This window comes from Typopeltis vanoorti, chromosome 24, assembly GCF_054136105.1.
Source record: "Typopeltis vanoorti isolate ZY-2024b chromosome 24, IOZ_Tvanoo_1.0, whole genome shotgun sequence".
NCBI classification, from domain to species: Eukaryota; Metazoa; Arthropoda; class Arachnida; order Uropygi; family Thelyphonidae; genus Typopeltis; species Typopeltis vanoorti.
Genome location: NC_143572.1, coordinates 2,674,098 through 2,692,951, shown reverse-complemented (window position 1 = coordinate 2,692,951; position 18,854 = coordinate 2,674,098). Strand labels below are relative to the sequence as shown.

The following is an 18,854-nucleotide window of genomic DNA, read 5'->3' as shown; positions in this document are numbered from 1 at the left end:
CTCACTTGTTTAGTATATATGCTGAGGACATCGTACGGGAAGCATTGGATAAGCTCAAAACAGGAATTAGGATAGGTGGTAGATTGATGATACCGTACTCTGTAATGACAAGGAAAAACTAGGACAAATTCTTGATAAAATTAACACGATCAGTAGTAACAGAAGACTTCAACTCAATCCTAGCAAGACAAAGACTTTCAAAGTTCTCAAAGGAAATGCAAACAAACAGGCAAGCTCTTGAGATACAAGTGTACCTTAATGGAGAAAGAATTGAGGAAGTCGGCAAGTTTGAGTACCTGGGATCCATTATTAATGTGAAGAATTGCTGTTCAGAATACGTCAGAAGAAAATTAGGAATGGCTAAAACAACAGTCGGAGACTTTATATATAGTCAGAGATTGGTCTAAAATCTAGAAGGATGGATCTATCTCCACGGGAACAAAGTTGAGGATTTTGGATGTAGTTGTTTTTCCAACAGCGACTTATGGATGTGAGACTTGGAAACTAAAGAAGTCAGATAAGATGGATGGTGTGTGTGTGTGAAGTGACTGATCTTCAGAGAGTTGAAGCCTCCAGAAAAGCATACAACAGGACTACATGCCGAGGCCTGGTGTGGCACATCACCGAGCATTGGAGTGACCATACAGCGTCTGTGGATGCCCAGTGAACATATGGATGAAAATATAGTATCGTGTTATGGAATTCTTCAAGTTGCACAGAAATAGAAATCCATTTAGCCGAAACGTCTGAAATTGAATGAGCACATTTTAAAAATTTTCTGATTCGAATAAGTTGGATGCGCAATGTTAGTTGCGTCATGTAAACATTGTTCATCGTTTTAGTTTGAATGTGAAAAATGTGGTTGTATCTGTTACTTCATTCTCTCTCTCTCTTTATGTGTGGTAATTATTGTCTTACTGAATATCATTGATTTTCTATTTTTAGTTTACTGATGTTTTTTTATCTTTAACGTAAGCATGCAGCGACATTTATAGGTTTGCAGACGTATTTTTTCCTAAGCTTCTCTGGTTTGGAGTTAAATTAGGCTAAATGTATTGCTTAGGATGCAAACCATATCTGAGAAGTCCTGTTAAAAGAAAAACGCTACGATATTGTCACTGATATACTACATTTCTGGGGGTGCAATCTCACTTCGTGCTTTCATTTTCACTGAGATATGTTAACGAGTGTTCCCATTTCCAAAAGAAATGTAATATATAATTGCCTCATAGTTTAGAATGAACGGTATCATTTTCTTAACTAAACCTTTTAAGTTATTTTCGCTTTGTCTTTTTAACATTATAGTTCAGTTTCATGCTTGATAAGCCTAGCTAACTTTGAAAAAAAAATTTTTTTATCTTGTATCGTGATGTCATTATCACGACATTTCAAGTGTGAATAGTTATGTCACGAATGGCAATATTGACATTTTTGTAATTTTGTTACTGGAAATAGTCCCAACCAAAATTGAAATATTTCACAAATTTTAGTTAGATCCCAAATGCCAAATCCATCTAGACAAATCGGACTTTTTATATTCGTACAAATGATTGCTACGCTTGTTGAGAAAAAAACGAGAGAGAGAATTCACAAGAAATGAATCTGTAGTTTCTGGTGGTGATTACTTGTTCAAGTCCAACGAGATGTACAGTCTACACTCGATGAAATTAACCAGAATATCATCAAATGAAAACAAGTCATTAGTTGCACTTTCACTAATTTGCATTCCGGATATTCAGAATAGCATTTTTTCTCTCTCTCCATCATAATTAGTTCATATTTATGTAGGAATCACACTAGTAATTAGGAAGTTACACTAGTTAAATATGATCGCTGTTTTTAATAGCTCGTTTCAAAAAAAAAAAAAAGAAAAAGTGACAATTGTCAGAATTCGGTAACTCCCCGCTTCTCTATCTGTACAGTTCAAGGAGTCTACAGAGAGAGTAGGTGAACTCAAAGTCCAGGTCTGATGTTAGTCGACCGAATCGAACGTGCTGTTGATTACAAAAACGGTGTTTGTAAGAGGAACCTGACCCTCTAACGGTCAAGCGAAACCGTATGAAAATTACATGCCTTGTAGAAAGAGATAAGGATCAAACGAATGTAGAAGTTGCTCTGTTTGCAAGTTCGAATGTTTTAAAATCAACAGAACTTTTAATTCGCTCTGTTTGCAACATAGAATCCAGCATCCTTGCTTCCTTTTTCTAGTGGTCAATTTTCAATGAAAGATATCGTCTATCGAAAGGACTACATTCAATGTACGGTAGTATTTCGTTCAGACTCCATAAATAATTTTGAGTTTTGTTACTATATCTCATTTCATTTCGGATGGCACGTACGGGGCAAATTAAATGCTGGATCAGGCATTCAGACATTTCTGCTTTTTTGGCTCCCGTGGAGATGTATCATATTAGTATGCAACCCGAAAAATTATTCAGCTTCAGGTAATAATCTAAATTGAAAAATGCGTTAAAAAGAACTCCATACCGAGCACATGTTTGGTGCTGGATCCATTTTCGTCATGAATTGCTTATATATATTGCATTCAAGGGCGTCATTATATTTGTATGTAAAGTGGGCGATTTTTTTTCTCTAGAAATTTCGAGTTTTTCATATCGCATAACATGCAATCTTGCCAGAGAACAGATGCAATTGACGACAGTAACTCGCCTCCATAGACTCTTATCGAAACAGTAACTAGTTTTGCGAATTTTTGTATCGTTGAATGCACACTTAAAATACAATTCTGTTAAATGATTTTCATTTATGATATGAAGCTAATAAAAAAACGAATTGTGCGTAATTTAATTATTGATTTATTATATTCCCAGAGGGAAAGGAATAAGCGGGCGGGTCTCCTTCACCCTATTATTCTTGAAAATCGGCCATTATATAGTGAGCTCTAGGCTATCAACGAATCACGTTAAGTTGGATTACAGCATGCACGCGCCTCCATCTCATGGTCGTAAAACCCTAACAGGTACATGTATTTCGTCGGAAACAGTGCAAGTGGTTGGAATCTAACCTACAACGATCTTTCTTCGAGCAGTCCAGCGCTATGGAAGCAGACGTGATTTCCACAGGGATCTAATAATTTTCTAATAATTTAATAATTTCTAATAATTTGTAATTAGTAATCACAAAAATTTTAAGTTTTTTGACCATATGATGTTACTTAAGTGCACACAGTTTCGCCATCTTAGATGTGTTCCTTTGTTAGGGGAAAGGCTGATGTGGGGAAGGAAAATCAAGATTCAATTTTCACGCATTTCGACATCACTAAACTTTCAGTAAATAGATCTTATTCAGACAGATTTAACTTAAAATAAATTATCGTAGTGAGTTAACCACACATTTCTTTTTTTTTATTTAATTACTGCATTAATTGGTTAACGAAAATATTGGATATTGCTTATTAAATTAAATTTTATCCACATCACGACAGGTTGCAAGCCCAAGAATAATTTTGATGTTATAATACAGAAATTGCGTTCCTAAAGTTATAAATTTTGCTAAGTAATTTGTGGAAAGTTTAAAACTCTTCTATAATCTGTCAACACCGATAAATTGGTAGGTATTATACATCTGAAAGCTGTTTATTATAATCTTTAAGACGATAGATGCTGCTCAAAACACATCACGTTTATTACAACCAGAGCCTGGCAACAGCTCATTGTTTTATAACTAAGGTAATCTTGTGATAAAAGTAACTATAGTTTGTAGCTTCAAAGGATTCTTTGTAGATTCAGATACACTATATTTATTTGCCTTGCTGTAATCATGGAGTGATTATTATTTTTACAATCTAGATGCTGTTAACAAAATGCTGTTATTTAACAGCATTTTATTAAATTTCTAACTGAAATCTTTTTAAAGATTTACAATAAAAATTAAATATTCTGGACATACAAAGGAAATTCGTGCGAAAAGATTCTTCTTAGACTATTATAAAATCAGCCGCTGTGAGTCTGGCTGACGTTGACTCGTTGTTAAAGCAGATCGCATCTAGAAATTTGAAACATTCTATGCAACTTTCCGTGAAACGCTGTTGAAACAGTGCAATTGAAAAATGTAATATTTATATTTACATGATGGATATGACCTCAGAGTTTCCTGTGTCAAGGAATCTTCATAATACGCATGTGGCGGAATCAGGGATGAGAGATCTCCAATTTGAATTAGACGCTGATTTTCGTTTGCTAGGGCTCAAAGCCCACATTGGTAAAATCTTGTTCTCTCCTTGCTGTCAGTGTTATTCGAACCAGATTGTTAGAAATTATTATAATTTGGGAAAAAAAAGAAAATAAAAAGGAAAATCAACTGTGCAATTTTAGTTAAATTATATATCACAAGTACTACCTAATCGTTTTTAAGAAATTTAGCAATCGCTATACAAAATTTGCAGATCCACCCTTTCTTTATTAATATAGCAGTCATAAAGTTGAAAAGGGAAAACTATATTAAATCGTACATCAGAATTATAAAGTATAAAAGCAATTCATATATCGAATGGCGTTACATATAAATATGAATAGTACCGCAGACATTGTACCGTTTTTACAAATAATATTCTTACTCTAGATTTATGTAGAAATGGCGACTTGATTTATTAGGGTGATAAACATTTTAAAGATGTGATTATCGAATTTTTCATTTCAGTATTAACTAGTCATTATATGAAATTAAAGTTTTATAAAGCAATGCTAATGTGTGACTACGGAACGAATTTGTTTCAGAATCTAGTCTCGATCTATGGTTGTCATGGCGTCACAACGTGCGTGTCGCATGAAGTGCGCGCATTGTTCAGGTAACTGGGAAAACTTTTATTTGCTAGTTGGATATAGATACGCTCCAGAAGTCTCGGTGAATAGTACTTGGATTTGAATTATGTCTTGCTATCAGGAAGAGCGGTGATACAATATGAGTAAAAATAAGGTGAACGTGTTTGTAAGGAGTTTCGTGGGTCGCTGGACAGAGATCGATTGTGTCGAAAGACTGAATAGCAACTTTCATGGTAAAGGTCTTAATCAGATCATTTCTACACATCGTGGAGTACGGACTACAACACACCGAATGGGGTCGATACGCATGTTAATTATTTGAAAGTTATCGAAAGAAAATAAATCGTTACTTTGCGTAACTAATAACTGGTTATATTTTAAAATTAATTTTCCTTCTGTGTTTTATTTGAGAGGATGAGGAAAAAGACCAATGCAGTGTGTTATGTACAGTAACAATTCCCAAAGAGTTATTAGACATATTTTCCAATAGTAGCAGTGTCTAGTCCTGTATAGATTACGCTTTGTTCTTCAGTTACAAAACGTTAGTCGCAGCTGATGAAGAATACCAAATTTCTGTGTGTGTGTGTGTGTGTATCTGCAATGTATTTGGATTCTGTATTGTGAATATTCCCGGACTTGAAGACAATACTTTATTTAAAAATAATGTCATACTCTAGCTCAATAATTTCTTTCATTTTGGTATATTCACTATGAAATGCAACACAATTTTAGAAAAATTGTCTCCGTTTTTTGAAACTTTCAACAGCTGCATTTCGGGAGAGAAGTGGGACTGACTTTTTTTCCCCAGAGAAATGCTACCCTCCTATTTCGAATTATTTTGGACTTATCCCATTGTGTGCGAATTTTATGCTCAAAAAGCGTGTTGGTTTAGAAACATTTTCCATTCGGTTTTACTCATAAACCACTCTGTTAAGATAGTTAATCGCTCTTTATTGATATAAATTATGGCACTGGCAGAAACGAAGATTATCTCCGCCACCCCAGCTCTCACACGCTCATTATCTCCATAAGGGTCTCTCATAATTAAGAGGCCCTTTCTTGTCTAGTGTCATTTGGTCTTAAGGCCGACTCTGCATGAAATATATTACATTCCCATACTTTTTTTTATTAACAGATTACTCGATTATATTGGGTTACAATCAATTATTTTAATAAATTACTTGCACTCCAACAGAAGTGTGTAAAACCTCGCATCGCGGAGCATGCGCCGTTATTCGTTTGTCTGCCTACCTTTTTAGTTTGAATAGGCCACAGTTTGGATTTCACTTGGGGCTTTACATTGCTGATTTTTATCGCCCAGCATGACACAAAGTATCTGCTTATTTGATGGCCTAAAGTGGTTTGAAAGTCTCATTTCGTTTCTAAACCAGGATTGCCGATTAGCTAATCCTTAGCCCACCGTCGGTATTAAACATATAATTAGTTTTTATCTTTCCCGAGTAGGACTGTCATAATTAGAAACCCTTCTAATTCATTCACTGCAAGTTAGGTAAACTTTTAAGAGGTGACATAAGTAACAATGATTGGTCGATTATTCTGGAATAAGACGCAAGAATTTTTTTTTTGTTGTTGTTTAATATATATAGCTATACATTTTGATATTTTCAATTCTGAAACTCGGGACACACACATAACATATGTGGTTTAAAAGACCTGAGTCCCGTCTACGATGTGAGAAACCTTTCTAAGTGTTCGTTTTTTATTTATTTATTTATTTATTTATTATTATTATTTTTTTTTTAACTGAAGGCGAATCAGTCTTATGCAGAAGTGGCAGATATTTTCCCCCCCAGAAACTGGGATTTTTCATTCTGCAAAACAAGCCTCTGCGGTTAATTAGCACTAGTCTCATGATGGAATCGGTTGCTTCAGTGGTAATCTCAGCCGAACCAAACACCTCGTCCTTAGTGGACAAATTAAGAAAATGCAATGGAGTCACTATTAGCATGTCCAAGAATTTTTCATTTGGTAATGTAAGAGTTTTACTTAAGTATTGTTGAGTGTAGTTCTAATATGAAATTCGCGATGCCATTTCTAACCTCTGAATGCTTGTGTGGTAACGATCTGCTCTCATAGCACCCGGCTGTCAGAAGAAAAGCCATTATTGGTTCTATTCTAGTTGCCAACTGGAACTTTTTTTTTCAGCTAGTTCATGGGTAGTCGATCTTTGGCACAGATAAGCAAATTTTTTTCTCAACGAAAGAAACTCGGGTTTTAAATTCCGCGACTCATAAACTTAAACGTAGAATCGTACTATTTGAAACGAATGAGGGTTTACGTCCGCTAGATGGAGTCAGTTATCAGCTGTCTCTTTTTCCGGTGTCTTCAATTCATCAGTAGCCCTGATGTCAATTATCCTCGATCGCTAAGGATTGAGACCGACTCTGCCCACTGATTTCCGAAAGTTCGTTAAGGATAAGAGTTCTGTCAACTCCCTCCTGGAAATGAAAGCGTTAGCAGTTTTTTTTTTTTTTTTAATATTTTATTTGATCAGTGAATAGTTTAGATAAACAAATCCGTTGGTACATTCTGCTGAATTAAATGAGGACGTCGTGTTTATAAACGATATCCATTTCAGCTATAATCAGCTTGTCTTATTCAGAGGTTTCGTTTAGGATTTTTTTTTTTAAAATCATGAATATGGATTTGACTTGCTTTCTTAGAGATCGAAAGTTCGTGATTTCGACTGCTAATATGGTATTTCGAATGCAACTTATTCAGGAATAAATGAAACAGCTGAAAATATTTGCTAAACGTCTCTCGCTGTCATTATCGTTCCCTTGGCAAAAGGAAAACGCATCTAACTTTTAAGGGATTTGCTTTTTCACTTCGGAATTTTATATATGATAAGAAAAGTTTTGGTGTCATTTCAGGAAGATGCTAGTAGTTTAAAAAAAAAAAAAAAAAAAGTGGAAAAGAAGGGGCATCTATTTGCAAGCGATGGTGTCAGTTATGCTTTCAAAATTTAGTAAAGGGAACCAATACGGATTCAGTAGAAATTGTTACTGCGTAGGATCCTCCGCAAATTACAAAACGCTGCTTTTTAATTTTCATCTGTACCCGTCACAAATTGACATACATGATACCATCTTCTAAATTTTCATTTCACAAAAAAAAGCAGATATTATAACTTCATAATTGGATATTATAATTGGTTAAAAAAAGACAGTATTTTTAGATCACCCCCCCCTCCAAGAGTATCATGCAGTTTATGGAACGAGCCCTTGGACTATACAGTTGAACACTACTAGAAAAGTATAGTCTAGTAGAATTTTTTCTCTCTCGCAAAAAATCGCCAATTGGCCGAATTTGTGTCACTTTGTAAAATGTAAAAATTTGTGTTTTTGTTTTTCAGTGTTGCAGAGAAGCAACTACTGCCATTAACTATGTCGATCAGCTGTGTGTTCTTCAGCCGATTTGGTGTAACGGACAGGATGGAGGAACCCTTTCCATTCAATAAAACCAGCAGCATCATCGCAAAAATCTAAACGTATAGACCCTATTTCCTGACTTATTTTCCGTAGATTCTAGAAATTAGTCATCTTCGTACGTTCTGCTTCATAGTGTCAGATTATTATGATCATCATGATTACAGATGAACAGTAGTAGAGCTCTGCTTTCAGTTTACATGACGTAATCATTCTTCAAAAGAGAGAGAGCAGGAAAGATTCAGCCTAAAACTGATGATCTCACTTGGAGGTCCGAACAGGAAAATTTTAAACACGAATTTCACATTTGATTAAAAAAAAGTGAAATGAGTTATGTCTGCATAATTCTGTTTTAACTTGCGTGATGAGAATTTGAGAGCTCTCATAAAAGATGGATCTTGCAAAGATTTCTGTAAAGCGGTGGGGATCTTGATTGTTATTACTTCAAAATAGGCATCAGATAGACAAAGCAGGAAAAAAAAAAAAAAAAACCTTTATTCCTCCAAATTAGGCTGGTTTTCTCGACACTTCATTTGTTATAATTTTGCCTTGGGTTCGCTTTTGGAATTGCTGATCTTCCATAGAATACAAAACGACATGATGTCGTTTTGTATTCTATGGAAGATCAGCAATTGATGAAAGTAATTTTTATAATGCTTAATTACATTGTAGGTAGTATTGTTAACCGGGGAGAGGCGTACGATCATAAACAGAGGTTTATGATTATAATATAATCAACTTTTTCCTTCTAATGCAGAACTATTCATTTCTGGACCCCCCCCCCCCCAGTAAACTTTTGAAACCGCTCAATTCGTGTTATTAATGTATACTATAGGTTTATTATAGACGTATACAAACTGTTGACTATTGATTTGTAACATATGTCGACGAATGTATTCAGAACAATTGTGTAATATCACGTTTTTACTGTTTTTATGTTAACTGACACCTTCTAGCGAAAAAATGTTTCAAATACAATTTGTGAGATGGTGAAAACTTCGGATATGACTTTGTGGAGGTCGATAGCGCTGGATATCTGTTTTAATTTCCCTTTTCTTCTCCCTCAACTTACATGTTACAACTTCTCTTAAATTACCAGAATACGCAACATACACTAGCTAGATTACCAATACTCTTATGAAACTAATGTGCTGAATCATCTGCTGGAATTGAGGTTTTATGCAATACTAGTTATGTGATGAAAGCATTGTGAAGCGTGCACTGCAATATATTGACAGTTTGAATGAAGTATAAATTCACTGAATTCCCAGTCCGCGATTATTACATCTATGAATAGATGGAGTTGTCAGCAGAATTCCCCTGACCTACATGGTGATCGGGAAAAAAATGGACATTTGGCACACAATCTCGCTTTCGATACACGGTCCCATATCCAAGTGGCGCACACTTTTTTTGTTCCTAGATGATATATGACCTTTTATAACCTTTCGGATATCCTTGAAGTGGACGACCTCGCTATGCCTGCGCAATTCAACACACCATTGCTAAAGTGAGACCATCGATGTCAAAAAAAAAATGTTTACTCCACAATGGATATTTAAATGAGGGAGAAAAAGCCGACGTGGCAGTGTGGGTGAGCAGAATCAATGTGACGTCGCGAGTAGACGTGATAAGCAATTTTTGTCTTTGAACTTTCTGAAAAGGTGTCAACAGATGAGTCGTCGAGTGCTCTGAGAGATTCAAATTATTTCTAGCACCTGGGTTTGTGTCAACTCGCAATTTTAAAATTCTGACAACCTTCAAGGTTACACAGAGTAATCATGAATTGTTTTCTGTATAGGTGTATCAGCCTGTTTTTTTTTTTTTAATGATCAAACTAGTGTAGCTCTGAAGACTCGAAGCTTTGTCGACCAACTGTCGATAAATCACAGAAATAAAAAAGTAATTTAAATTAGTTAGGCTTCTGAAAAAATAACTTTACAAATTCAAATGATCGTGGATTATATGTTATGCCCTATTAACATGACGGTATCAAAAATCAACTGCTGAACATTTTTTTTAGCATCTCTACACTTTATGAAAAACAAATATTCCGTTTGTAACTTTTCCTGTATCTATTTCTACCAGTTGGTATACTTTACCATGTTATGGCGGTATGCTTTGCTACGTAAATCGATCTATTCGTGATTAATATTGCTTTGAAAGAAGAAGAAACGATCATATTGTGATGCGCGCGTTATTTTGAAACGCCCATATACCCATGCGAAAATAACCTGCATACTGTTACGTGATATTTTATGTATTTCTAATTTGACAATCTCCAACCACAAAGTAACAAAATCCTGAATTTCACGACTTCCTCCACATGGCATTGAATACTAATCATCGAAATTAAGGTAAGTTGATTTGTTCATTTACTGGTCGCTGCAGAATTAAATTTAAATGATTAGACTTCGCATGTCACTATTCTTCACAGATAAGTTGATCTCGAGCGGACAAATCAAATACGTCATTAAGTCAATTCTTCTAAGCTCAGTTGCTCAAATTATGGAAGCAACAGTCGAATTAAACATAACTGAATTTAAAGTTCAAAAATATTAAGCGTATCGCATTTTAATGATAAGTTTTGTTACCATTAAAATGTCCGATGTTGACGCTTAAACAGAAATAGATCCTGATCATGTGTTTTTGTTACCAATTGGATAATTTTTGATCATCGTGTTATCATTTCAGTAAATGAATTCGATTGGCAGTCCATATAACGAACTACAGAGCTTACGTTGTACGGTACAAGTATTCCTCAAATGTGATGAGAAATTTCAATGATTGATGCAATGTGGGGCGTAGATAGGTTGGATCTTTCGAGTGAAACACTCGCTAAGCTGAAAAACAGGGTCATTAGCTAAGACCATCTTCTTGTAAAACAGCTCTTAGTATAGAATACAGAATTCATTTATCTGATTTAATCTCGATATTCAAGCTTTGTAGCAGTTCCAGCGTGTATGGTGTTTGATGTCATAATATTTTAAGATTCGTTCTGAACTACTGGAGGAGAGCCCACTGGTCATCGAAACAGCAACGTACTACAAAGTGTTCCATGAAAATACTCGCTTCGGCAGTAAATATGTTATGATTTGATAATATTGCCATCGTGCAATCTTCTTGATCCCTGTTAAGACTTTTCAGTTATCGTTCCTATTTACCAGTCCCAAAAGCGGTCTGCCGTTTCTTATTCGGATGAACTACCTCATGCACGATCGTAGTAGTTATATACGAAATAACTAAATTGAAAATCATCAGGACTGTGCGTTTGTCTTTTAACCTTGCTTTTTTTCACGATTAAAAAGTTAATCAAAGTGGTTTCCAAATGTATCGAGTGGCGTTCCCTGTAGAAGTCGTAATATTGGCACCCCTCTCTCCCTTTAAATAATTATGAAAATCGTTAGTTACATTAAGGGCGTTGATGTTTTACATTTTAAAAAATTCATTAGTTTTTTCTTTAATTTAAGTATTAAGGCATTGACTTTATTAGGTTATGTTTTTCAGAGTCATGATGTAATTATGAAAAACCGAGGGGGGGGAGAAGCATAACTATTTTCGTCACATTGTGCCTGCGGTAAAAAGTAGCCTGACAATGTCGCTGACAACATCTGTGATGCATCTGCATCACAGATGTCTTAGGACACCAACCTTACAGGTGCTAGCGACTCCACGAAGGTGATATTATTATTACTCCAAGACTTCATGGAGTCAAAGACTCATCTGGGAGGTATATATAGTTTTATAGTTTCATTCTCATGCTGTCAGCTGCTAATATACTGTGGAGTATTTTACACGTTGAAATCGCAGACCGATTTTAGATAGATATATGCTAAAAGCACTTAAAGCTACGTGTATGGTTGTCAGCGGTAATTAAACTTATGAAACAAAGGGGAAAGTTTCAGGAGGGAAGTTCCCTACTTAACACTCGAGGCTCGTCAGCTTTTCTTTTCAGTGCTATTAGAAAACTATTCGGTAATACCATTCCCAATGACGTAATATGGTTTCTTTTAATGCACTTTTAAGTTTCTGGGGGAAAAGAACGTTTTAAATTCGGATAGTTGACATAATTCTAATGGGTCCACGCGCCCTTTAAATGCCGAAGTAAGTACACTTCGGGCATCCAAACATTACTTTAGGTATATTTTAACACTATAGTAATACAAAATATATATAATAAAATAATAATAATAAAATATACTGGAAAAACTTTTATATTTGAAATAATCTGAATACACTGATGCCATTGTACAGTAATATAAACAGATTTAAAACTCATTATTTAATTCAACATAAAGATTTTTTCGCTATTACGTTCCTTCAGTAGATTAAAATGCTACTAAAATGATTAAAGTGTGCGAAACAAAGCGTATTTAAGTTAATAAAATTAATATTGAAATGCTTATTTGAAATTAAAGCTAAAAAACGTTCAGACTTATAATAGATACTGCCAGTTAAACTGTTATAAATAGGATGCATATTATATTTATTGTTCACTTGGTACGAGTCATTGGGAATTTGCACGCTTGGAATCGAGGTAGTAAACTGCAAGGTTTAGAACTTTTCCAAGGGTTGTTCAGAAAGATTCCTGGTGTCAAATTCTCAAACTCGAGCGTAGAAAATGTGGACTCGCATGTGCGTGTTAGTTTGAATAGCAAGTCGCAAAATCTTCTTAGCTGCACTTTGTACATAATACTTGTACGTAGTACTTGCTCACAATTTGCGCATGAGCTTTATTTCATCTTCAAAACGTTTCCTCAAAAGTGACAGACTGGTTTAGGATTCGTGAAACTGTTGTTTACATTACACGCTGTAAAATATATTAGGAAATCGAAGTTGGTTATTTCAGTATATTTTTCACTTGATTTAAACAAAGAAAAAGATTAATTTCTTGAGTAGCAGTCTCACAAAAAATAAATGCAGCTTTTGATCTTTATCTTTTGCAATGTAAGAAAGAACTTCACTGATAATCTAATTGATTATTAACTTCACCGGCTCTAATTACACAGAATTTCTTTAATTTTCAGATGTAGAAAAATAAGCCGCCTCCCCATTCCACCAAACAAAGATCACGACTGTGAAAACATATACGTACAGTTCAATAGCATTAGGGTTAATTATAAACTACGAGCTGGAACATGATTTTCATCGCACGGTGTGACATGGCTAACCTTGGTTATTGAACCGGAAGTGACGCAAAACGGCATGATTCCCAAAAACTACCCTCACAGAAAGTCATAGTACTCATGTAAGTTTTCAAATTTCATGGGGTTGTTGATTGATGTTGGGGGGTGGGAAGTTTACAAAACTAATCATCGCAAAACGATAACTTCCTCGGCCACCAGGGGAACATCCAGTTAGGAATAGGTTTCCATTAATGGATTTTGTGTGCATTGTAAACACTTCAGTATTAATTACCGAGTAACATGTAAATTACACGAGTTACTCGTTAGCCGCACTTGTGTCCCTCCCCTCCTGGACGTATACCTCAGGCCACCTCGTGCTGATGCAAATCGTCATATCTGCCGTACCGAGCGCCGCGTCATGGCTATTTTCGTATTTCACCCTGGCACGAAATGGCCCTGACCACCAACACAGAATGCGAATTCCGAAAAGAGAACGGCGCTGAGAAGTGAAAGTTAAGACCGAAGAATGCTCGCACTGTGTACAGCTGTCTCATCGTTTTTTAAGGGTCACACTCGCATCAACATTGAATTGTCGATGACTCATTAAAAGCATCGTGACACAACGCACTACTTTCAAGGATTCGGGTGTCACGTGCTTGAATGATTAAGCGCAATATTTTTTTTTCCCTTTTCCCCCTCTTCCCCGGTAGCTTAAAAACCACGATGACCTTTGATTACTTGTCACCTCCTCATCCTCACCTCGTTTTTGTTTGTCTTATTATAGTGAATCTCTCTCATCGAAGGATACTTCTAAGACCGTGGGAATCAACTGTAAATTAATTTGAAATGTGGCTTTCCACAAATATTCATATAAATTAAGAAACTTTGAAGACAGGTAGCAGCTGGTCTTCATAAAGAAAGAAAGATAGAAATAAACTAACTGCCACTACCTAGTGGCCCTTATCCTCGTTTTACTGTATGTAATACGAGGGTATTACTAACTCTGGAACCGACAAAGAAAGGCCTAGAAAAAGTTCCTCTAGTCGGCAACTAGAATCGAACGTATAATCGCTATGGAAGCCGTTTACATCGGCGTTCATAGATGGGGACGGGAATTCCAGGTACTGTTTTAAAAAAGGAAATAACCTCCCACTCCATGTATGGAATGAATAATATGCTTTCAATAAATATATCTGCACCAAAGCACGTTTGAATCGCTGCGAAACAGTTCGTGACTCATGTTTCTATTGATTCAGTTGCGTGTGATGCAACTGAATCAACAGGTAAAAGGTCCTCTAACAGAACGGTAGACGAACTTAGGAAAAAAAATAATGCCATAATGGAGTGTTTTCCGTCAATTCATTTGTGCTTTCATTATATAGGAAAGGAAGTTCGCAGTTAATTCAGGTGATTTCACGAAACGTGATCTGTTACTACATACTGCGTTTTTTAGTTGGCGCAATCGTTTTTTCGCTCTTAAATCGGTATTTTGAGAACCGTCTTTCGAGAACACTCATTTTTCAGCTGTCTCCATGCCAGTGCTGTCCAACCCTTTTAACACATTTCTAGTATAAAATGTATTCTCCACATGTAATCACGTATAATTTTTTTTTGAAAGAAAGGTGTAATTTCTGTGAGTGAATTTAATTTTTATTGCAACAATTACTAATTCAATGTTTAAAGTAAAGAACTTTATTAAGGATTTTTTATTTTTTAAGCATAATTTTACTTCTTTATATATATTTTACAGACAGACATTTGCGGAACTAGAAGTGCCAATTCGACACAAGCCTTGGCCTTCTAGCCTCATCTGACTCGTTGCAATGGGATGGGACACTATGACTCGATACGCTTTTGCTATCTCTGAGCGAGAGGTATCTATCCGTAAGTCGTCTTTGCTTAGACGACGGAGCCACGAACAGTTTATTTCAAGTCCTCGTCGTCTGCAAGATGGCATTCTTCTTGCGGACGACGCAGAAGCCCAGATCTGGCATCCTCTGATACCCGGCATTGAGAAGATCGGTCCAGCCAAATGTTGCAATTGCATCATCATTGTGTTCAAGCTGACGTGAGATAGGACAATCGCCATACATATATTTCAGACGAGTGTGAATTCGCATTAGACTCGCATCTTCCGCGGTAAAAAACCCAGTCGCTACTCTCTGCTTCGTAACATAACAGCCTCCATTCTGGACTATTCGTGTACTGCGCTCGTGTGACCGATCACAGCGCTAGTCGGTGGTAGAAAGAACTATGAGTTCAGTGACGCGTAACGTTCCCTGCTGCACTCGAATCGAGAGAGAGAGAAAGAGAACATGAGGCATATACCCCTCCCTCGTACTAGCATTTCTTTTCTTTCCTGTTTTATACCCACGCGCAAACCCCCTACCGTGCAGGCATTCAAAACCAAATCCGATGGAATAAGATGTAGTTCTTATTTCGATACTGACCTCTATGTTTATATTTGCAGAATGAAAAACCCGAGTTTCCTGAGGAGGAGGTGAAAAACCTTTCACCGCTGCATGACACCTGCTAATTCACCTTCGGAAAAGCCCTGATGAAGGTTCTTCGTGTCTTAGATAGGATTAGAAGTTAAGTCTTTACAACCAAAAGGCATCGTCGAAACCGACTATGCTACGGATGTTCTAGCAGTTTAAATTCTTAGTCGCCGTAGCTTAGTCGGAGTCCCTCTTTTGGAAGGATTTGGGTTCGAATCCCATCTAGAATGCGAATAACATAAGGGTTTATTCATCTGAATAAACCCTTATATCTTCCACCAAAAGATCTTCCACCTTCGGAAGTTTCGCATCCGAAGGTGGAAGATCTTTTGCTTCCGCAAAACTGGTTAGAAGAACGCACGCAATCAACACGGAATGCATGGGCCTTACAGCGTCAGATGCTTCGACTGTAATTCAGGTTAACTCATAGCCATTTACATTTTCAGTCTTCGAATTTTATATCTTATATCTTAGTACTGAAAACAGAGGCTTAGCTACAATAGCAGCTCCAGGTACCTGAGCCAAAAAAAAAAAGTACCTTTCTTTGTGAGAGCCTCACCAAACCTCGTTACCATCATTGCTGTTTTGGCGCGAAAAGAAATGAATAATTGAACTTGCTTAATCTTCATCGAATGTATAATGAGAGAATCTTGCTTATGGGGAAAACATTGCATCCCACTTATGTTACACTACATTTCCGGATGAGTATGGCAATAACAAATCTATGCATTAATAACAGACTAGCGGACTGTGAAGTAATGCTTTAGATACTCGTAGCGAATAACTAAAGAATATTTAATAATTGGGGACAAAACACAAGAACTTCAACGTTAAATTCCGGTTCAGGAGAGCAAAGGTACTGATGTATAAACTGCTACAAGGAGTTTTGCTGGGGGGGGGGGACGTAAGTAAAATATGCTACAATAAGTTCATGTTTCAAAATTATTTCTTAAGGACAGATTCTATTGGCACCATGGAAATAATGATAATAACGAAAACGGGAGGAAGTGAGAGCAAATGCTCAACTTCGCTCTTCTAACTTTCCTCTCCATCACCATTCATCCTTTCTTTTTATTGATCAAACTGGGAAGCGATGCCACGTTTTCTGCAAAATACCATTTTTATTTCTCGTTTATTACTTTGCTCTTAATATCTAATTATATTTCTCACCCCCCTATTCGTTTAGAAATGGACCGCAACACTGTTGCATATGGATGTACTGAATTAGAAGCCTTTATGCAGATATACGTAAACCTCGCTTACGCAGCGTATATGCAAAAGACTTGGTCACGTGCGTCACCACGTGTTCTAGGCCAGCGCTTCCCAAACTGTGGGCCGCGGCCCCCCTTGGGGGACGTAGGTTTTGTTGAGGGGGGGGCCGTGAAATAATGAAAACAAATTTAAAATGTTTTAAGACTAAGTAGATTTTTTTTATTTTAAAAGAAACGTATTTAACTTTTATTATTTCTTTTTTGTTATCTTTTATATTTTAATGGAAAAATTCACACATTGGTGTTGATTCACAAACTTTGCTTCTTCCTTCGAATTTCGGCGCTTAATGAATATTAGTAAATATTACTTATTCATATGTTTCATTTCAAAGTAGTCGTTAATTGTATTTACTTCGAATGCTCTCCAGGGAAGTTCCAAATCTTTCTGTCTCCCTTTCATAATGCGTTCGTAATCAGGGACTGTTGATATTGACTTTATATACATATCAAAACTCGTTTTATATTATCACTGTCATCCTAGCTAGTTTTCTGTTACCAATAAAAGTTTCGCATATACTTCACACATGAAAAAAAGCTTAAACAAGTTCATGTGGGGAGATAGTAACTTGTTTGCAGTGGTAAACAACACCTTCCCTAACAGCCACTATACTGCAGAGGCAATAAAAACAAGTACTTTTATTATGCCAGTGAATAAGGTATGAGGAGTCTGTGTAATATATTTCTCAACAAATAGCGCAATTAGAGACAACTGTGATAAAAACACACTAATTAATGAATCACATGTCCCCTCATACAGAAACTATGCTGTATAGACTGAAACAAAACCATATGTTGCATGGGCAAACACAGTATCTAACTAAAAACTACTGTTATTAATTATATATATATATATATAATGAATGTTATGGCAGTTTCACATGGAATTCGGTTGAAGAGAGTTAGCATTTCAACTCAATTGTCAGCTATGCTTTTATCTTTCAGTTGTGCGATCTTTTGTTAATACCGCACCAATCATATGCACGTTTTAATAAACAGACTGCCTTTGCTGTCTGTTTCGCGTTAGGCTTAATTACCGTAAAAGGAGAAAAGTCACAAAAGTGAAAAATGTTCCTGGTCCGGGCATTCCCGTATTCAGGTAATATTCACTAATTTCATGTTATCAGTCTGTGGTGTGCCAGTATTGGTAAGTGGTGTATTATTTGATCTATTCTACGTTAAAAAATTTAACCCTGAGATGGATAAGTGGCTGATAAAAAAAAATAAAAAAATCCCGCGAACAATCAGAAGAAGCAGAAACAGACTCAAAAAAAGGACAGTATTCCATATTTTACCAGAACAGCCCGCATCGTCTTCAGAACCAAACGGTAAGAGGCAAAAAAATGTAATATATGCATTTGATTTTTGCAATATTCGCTGTGTATGTTTTGAATTGAATATAAATACAATAAATATAATAATAATATATCTCTATTACGATTTTTTTCGATGGGGGCCGTGGAATATTTTAATTTTTGCAAAGGGGGCCCTGCATCCAGAAGTTTGGGAAGCACTGTTCTAGGCAACCATTTAAGAATGCTTGTTGTCAGTAATCGTCAACAGTGTTAATCCCAATGGAATAAACAAAAGATTTTTCGGAATTCATATCGGGCTTATTGTGAGTCTGGATGGAGCCACGATTTTGAAAACAGGAGATCTGTTTTTTAAAAATATGAGATATCCCGGTGTTTAATCAGTGGTAAAATAACTCCGATTGCTTATCTAAGCGTAT

General features: G+C 36.0%; 1 protein-coding gene across 5 annotated transcripts in view; it reads left to right on the top strand.

Annotated features, from left to right (window-relative positions):
• Positions 1-18,854, top strand: part of LOC150092889 (beta-1,4-glucuronyltransferase 1-like) — an 84,686-nt gene that overhangs the window by 46,577 nt on the left and 19,255 nt on the right. The window contains exon 1 of one of the 5 annotated variants that reach the window (XM_090413700.1): positions 18,434-18,450. The exons of the other annotated variants lie outside the window; for them this stretch is intronic. The gene's annotated coding sequence lies outside the window, so the exon portion shown is untranslated. Of the gene's footprint in view, positions 1-18,433; positions 18,451-18,854 lie in introns of those variants that run through there. 5 annotated transcript variants of the gene reach the window in all.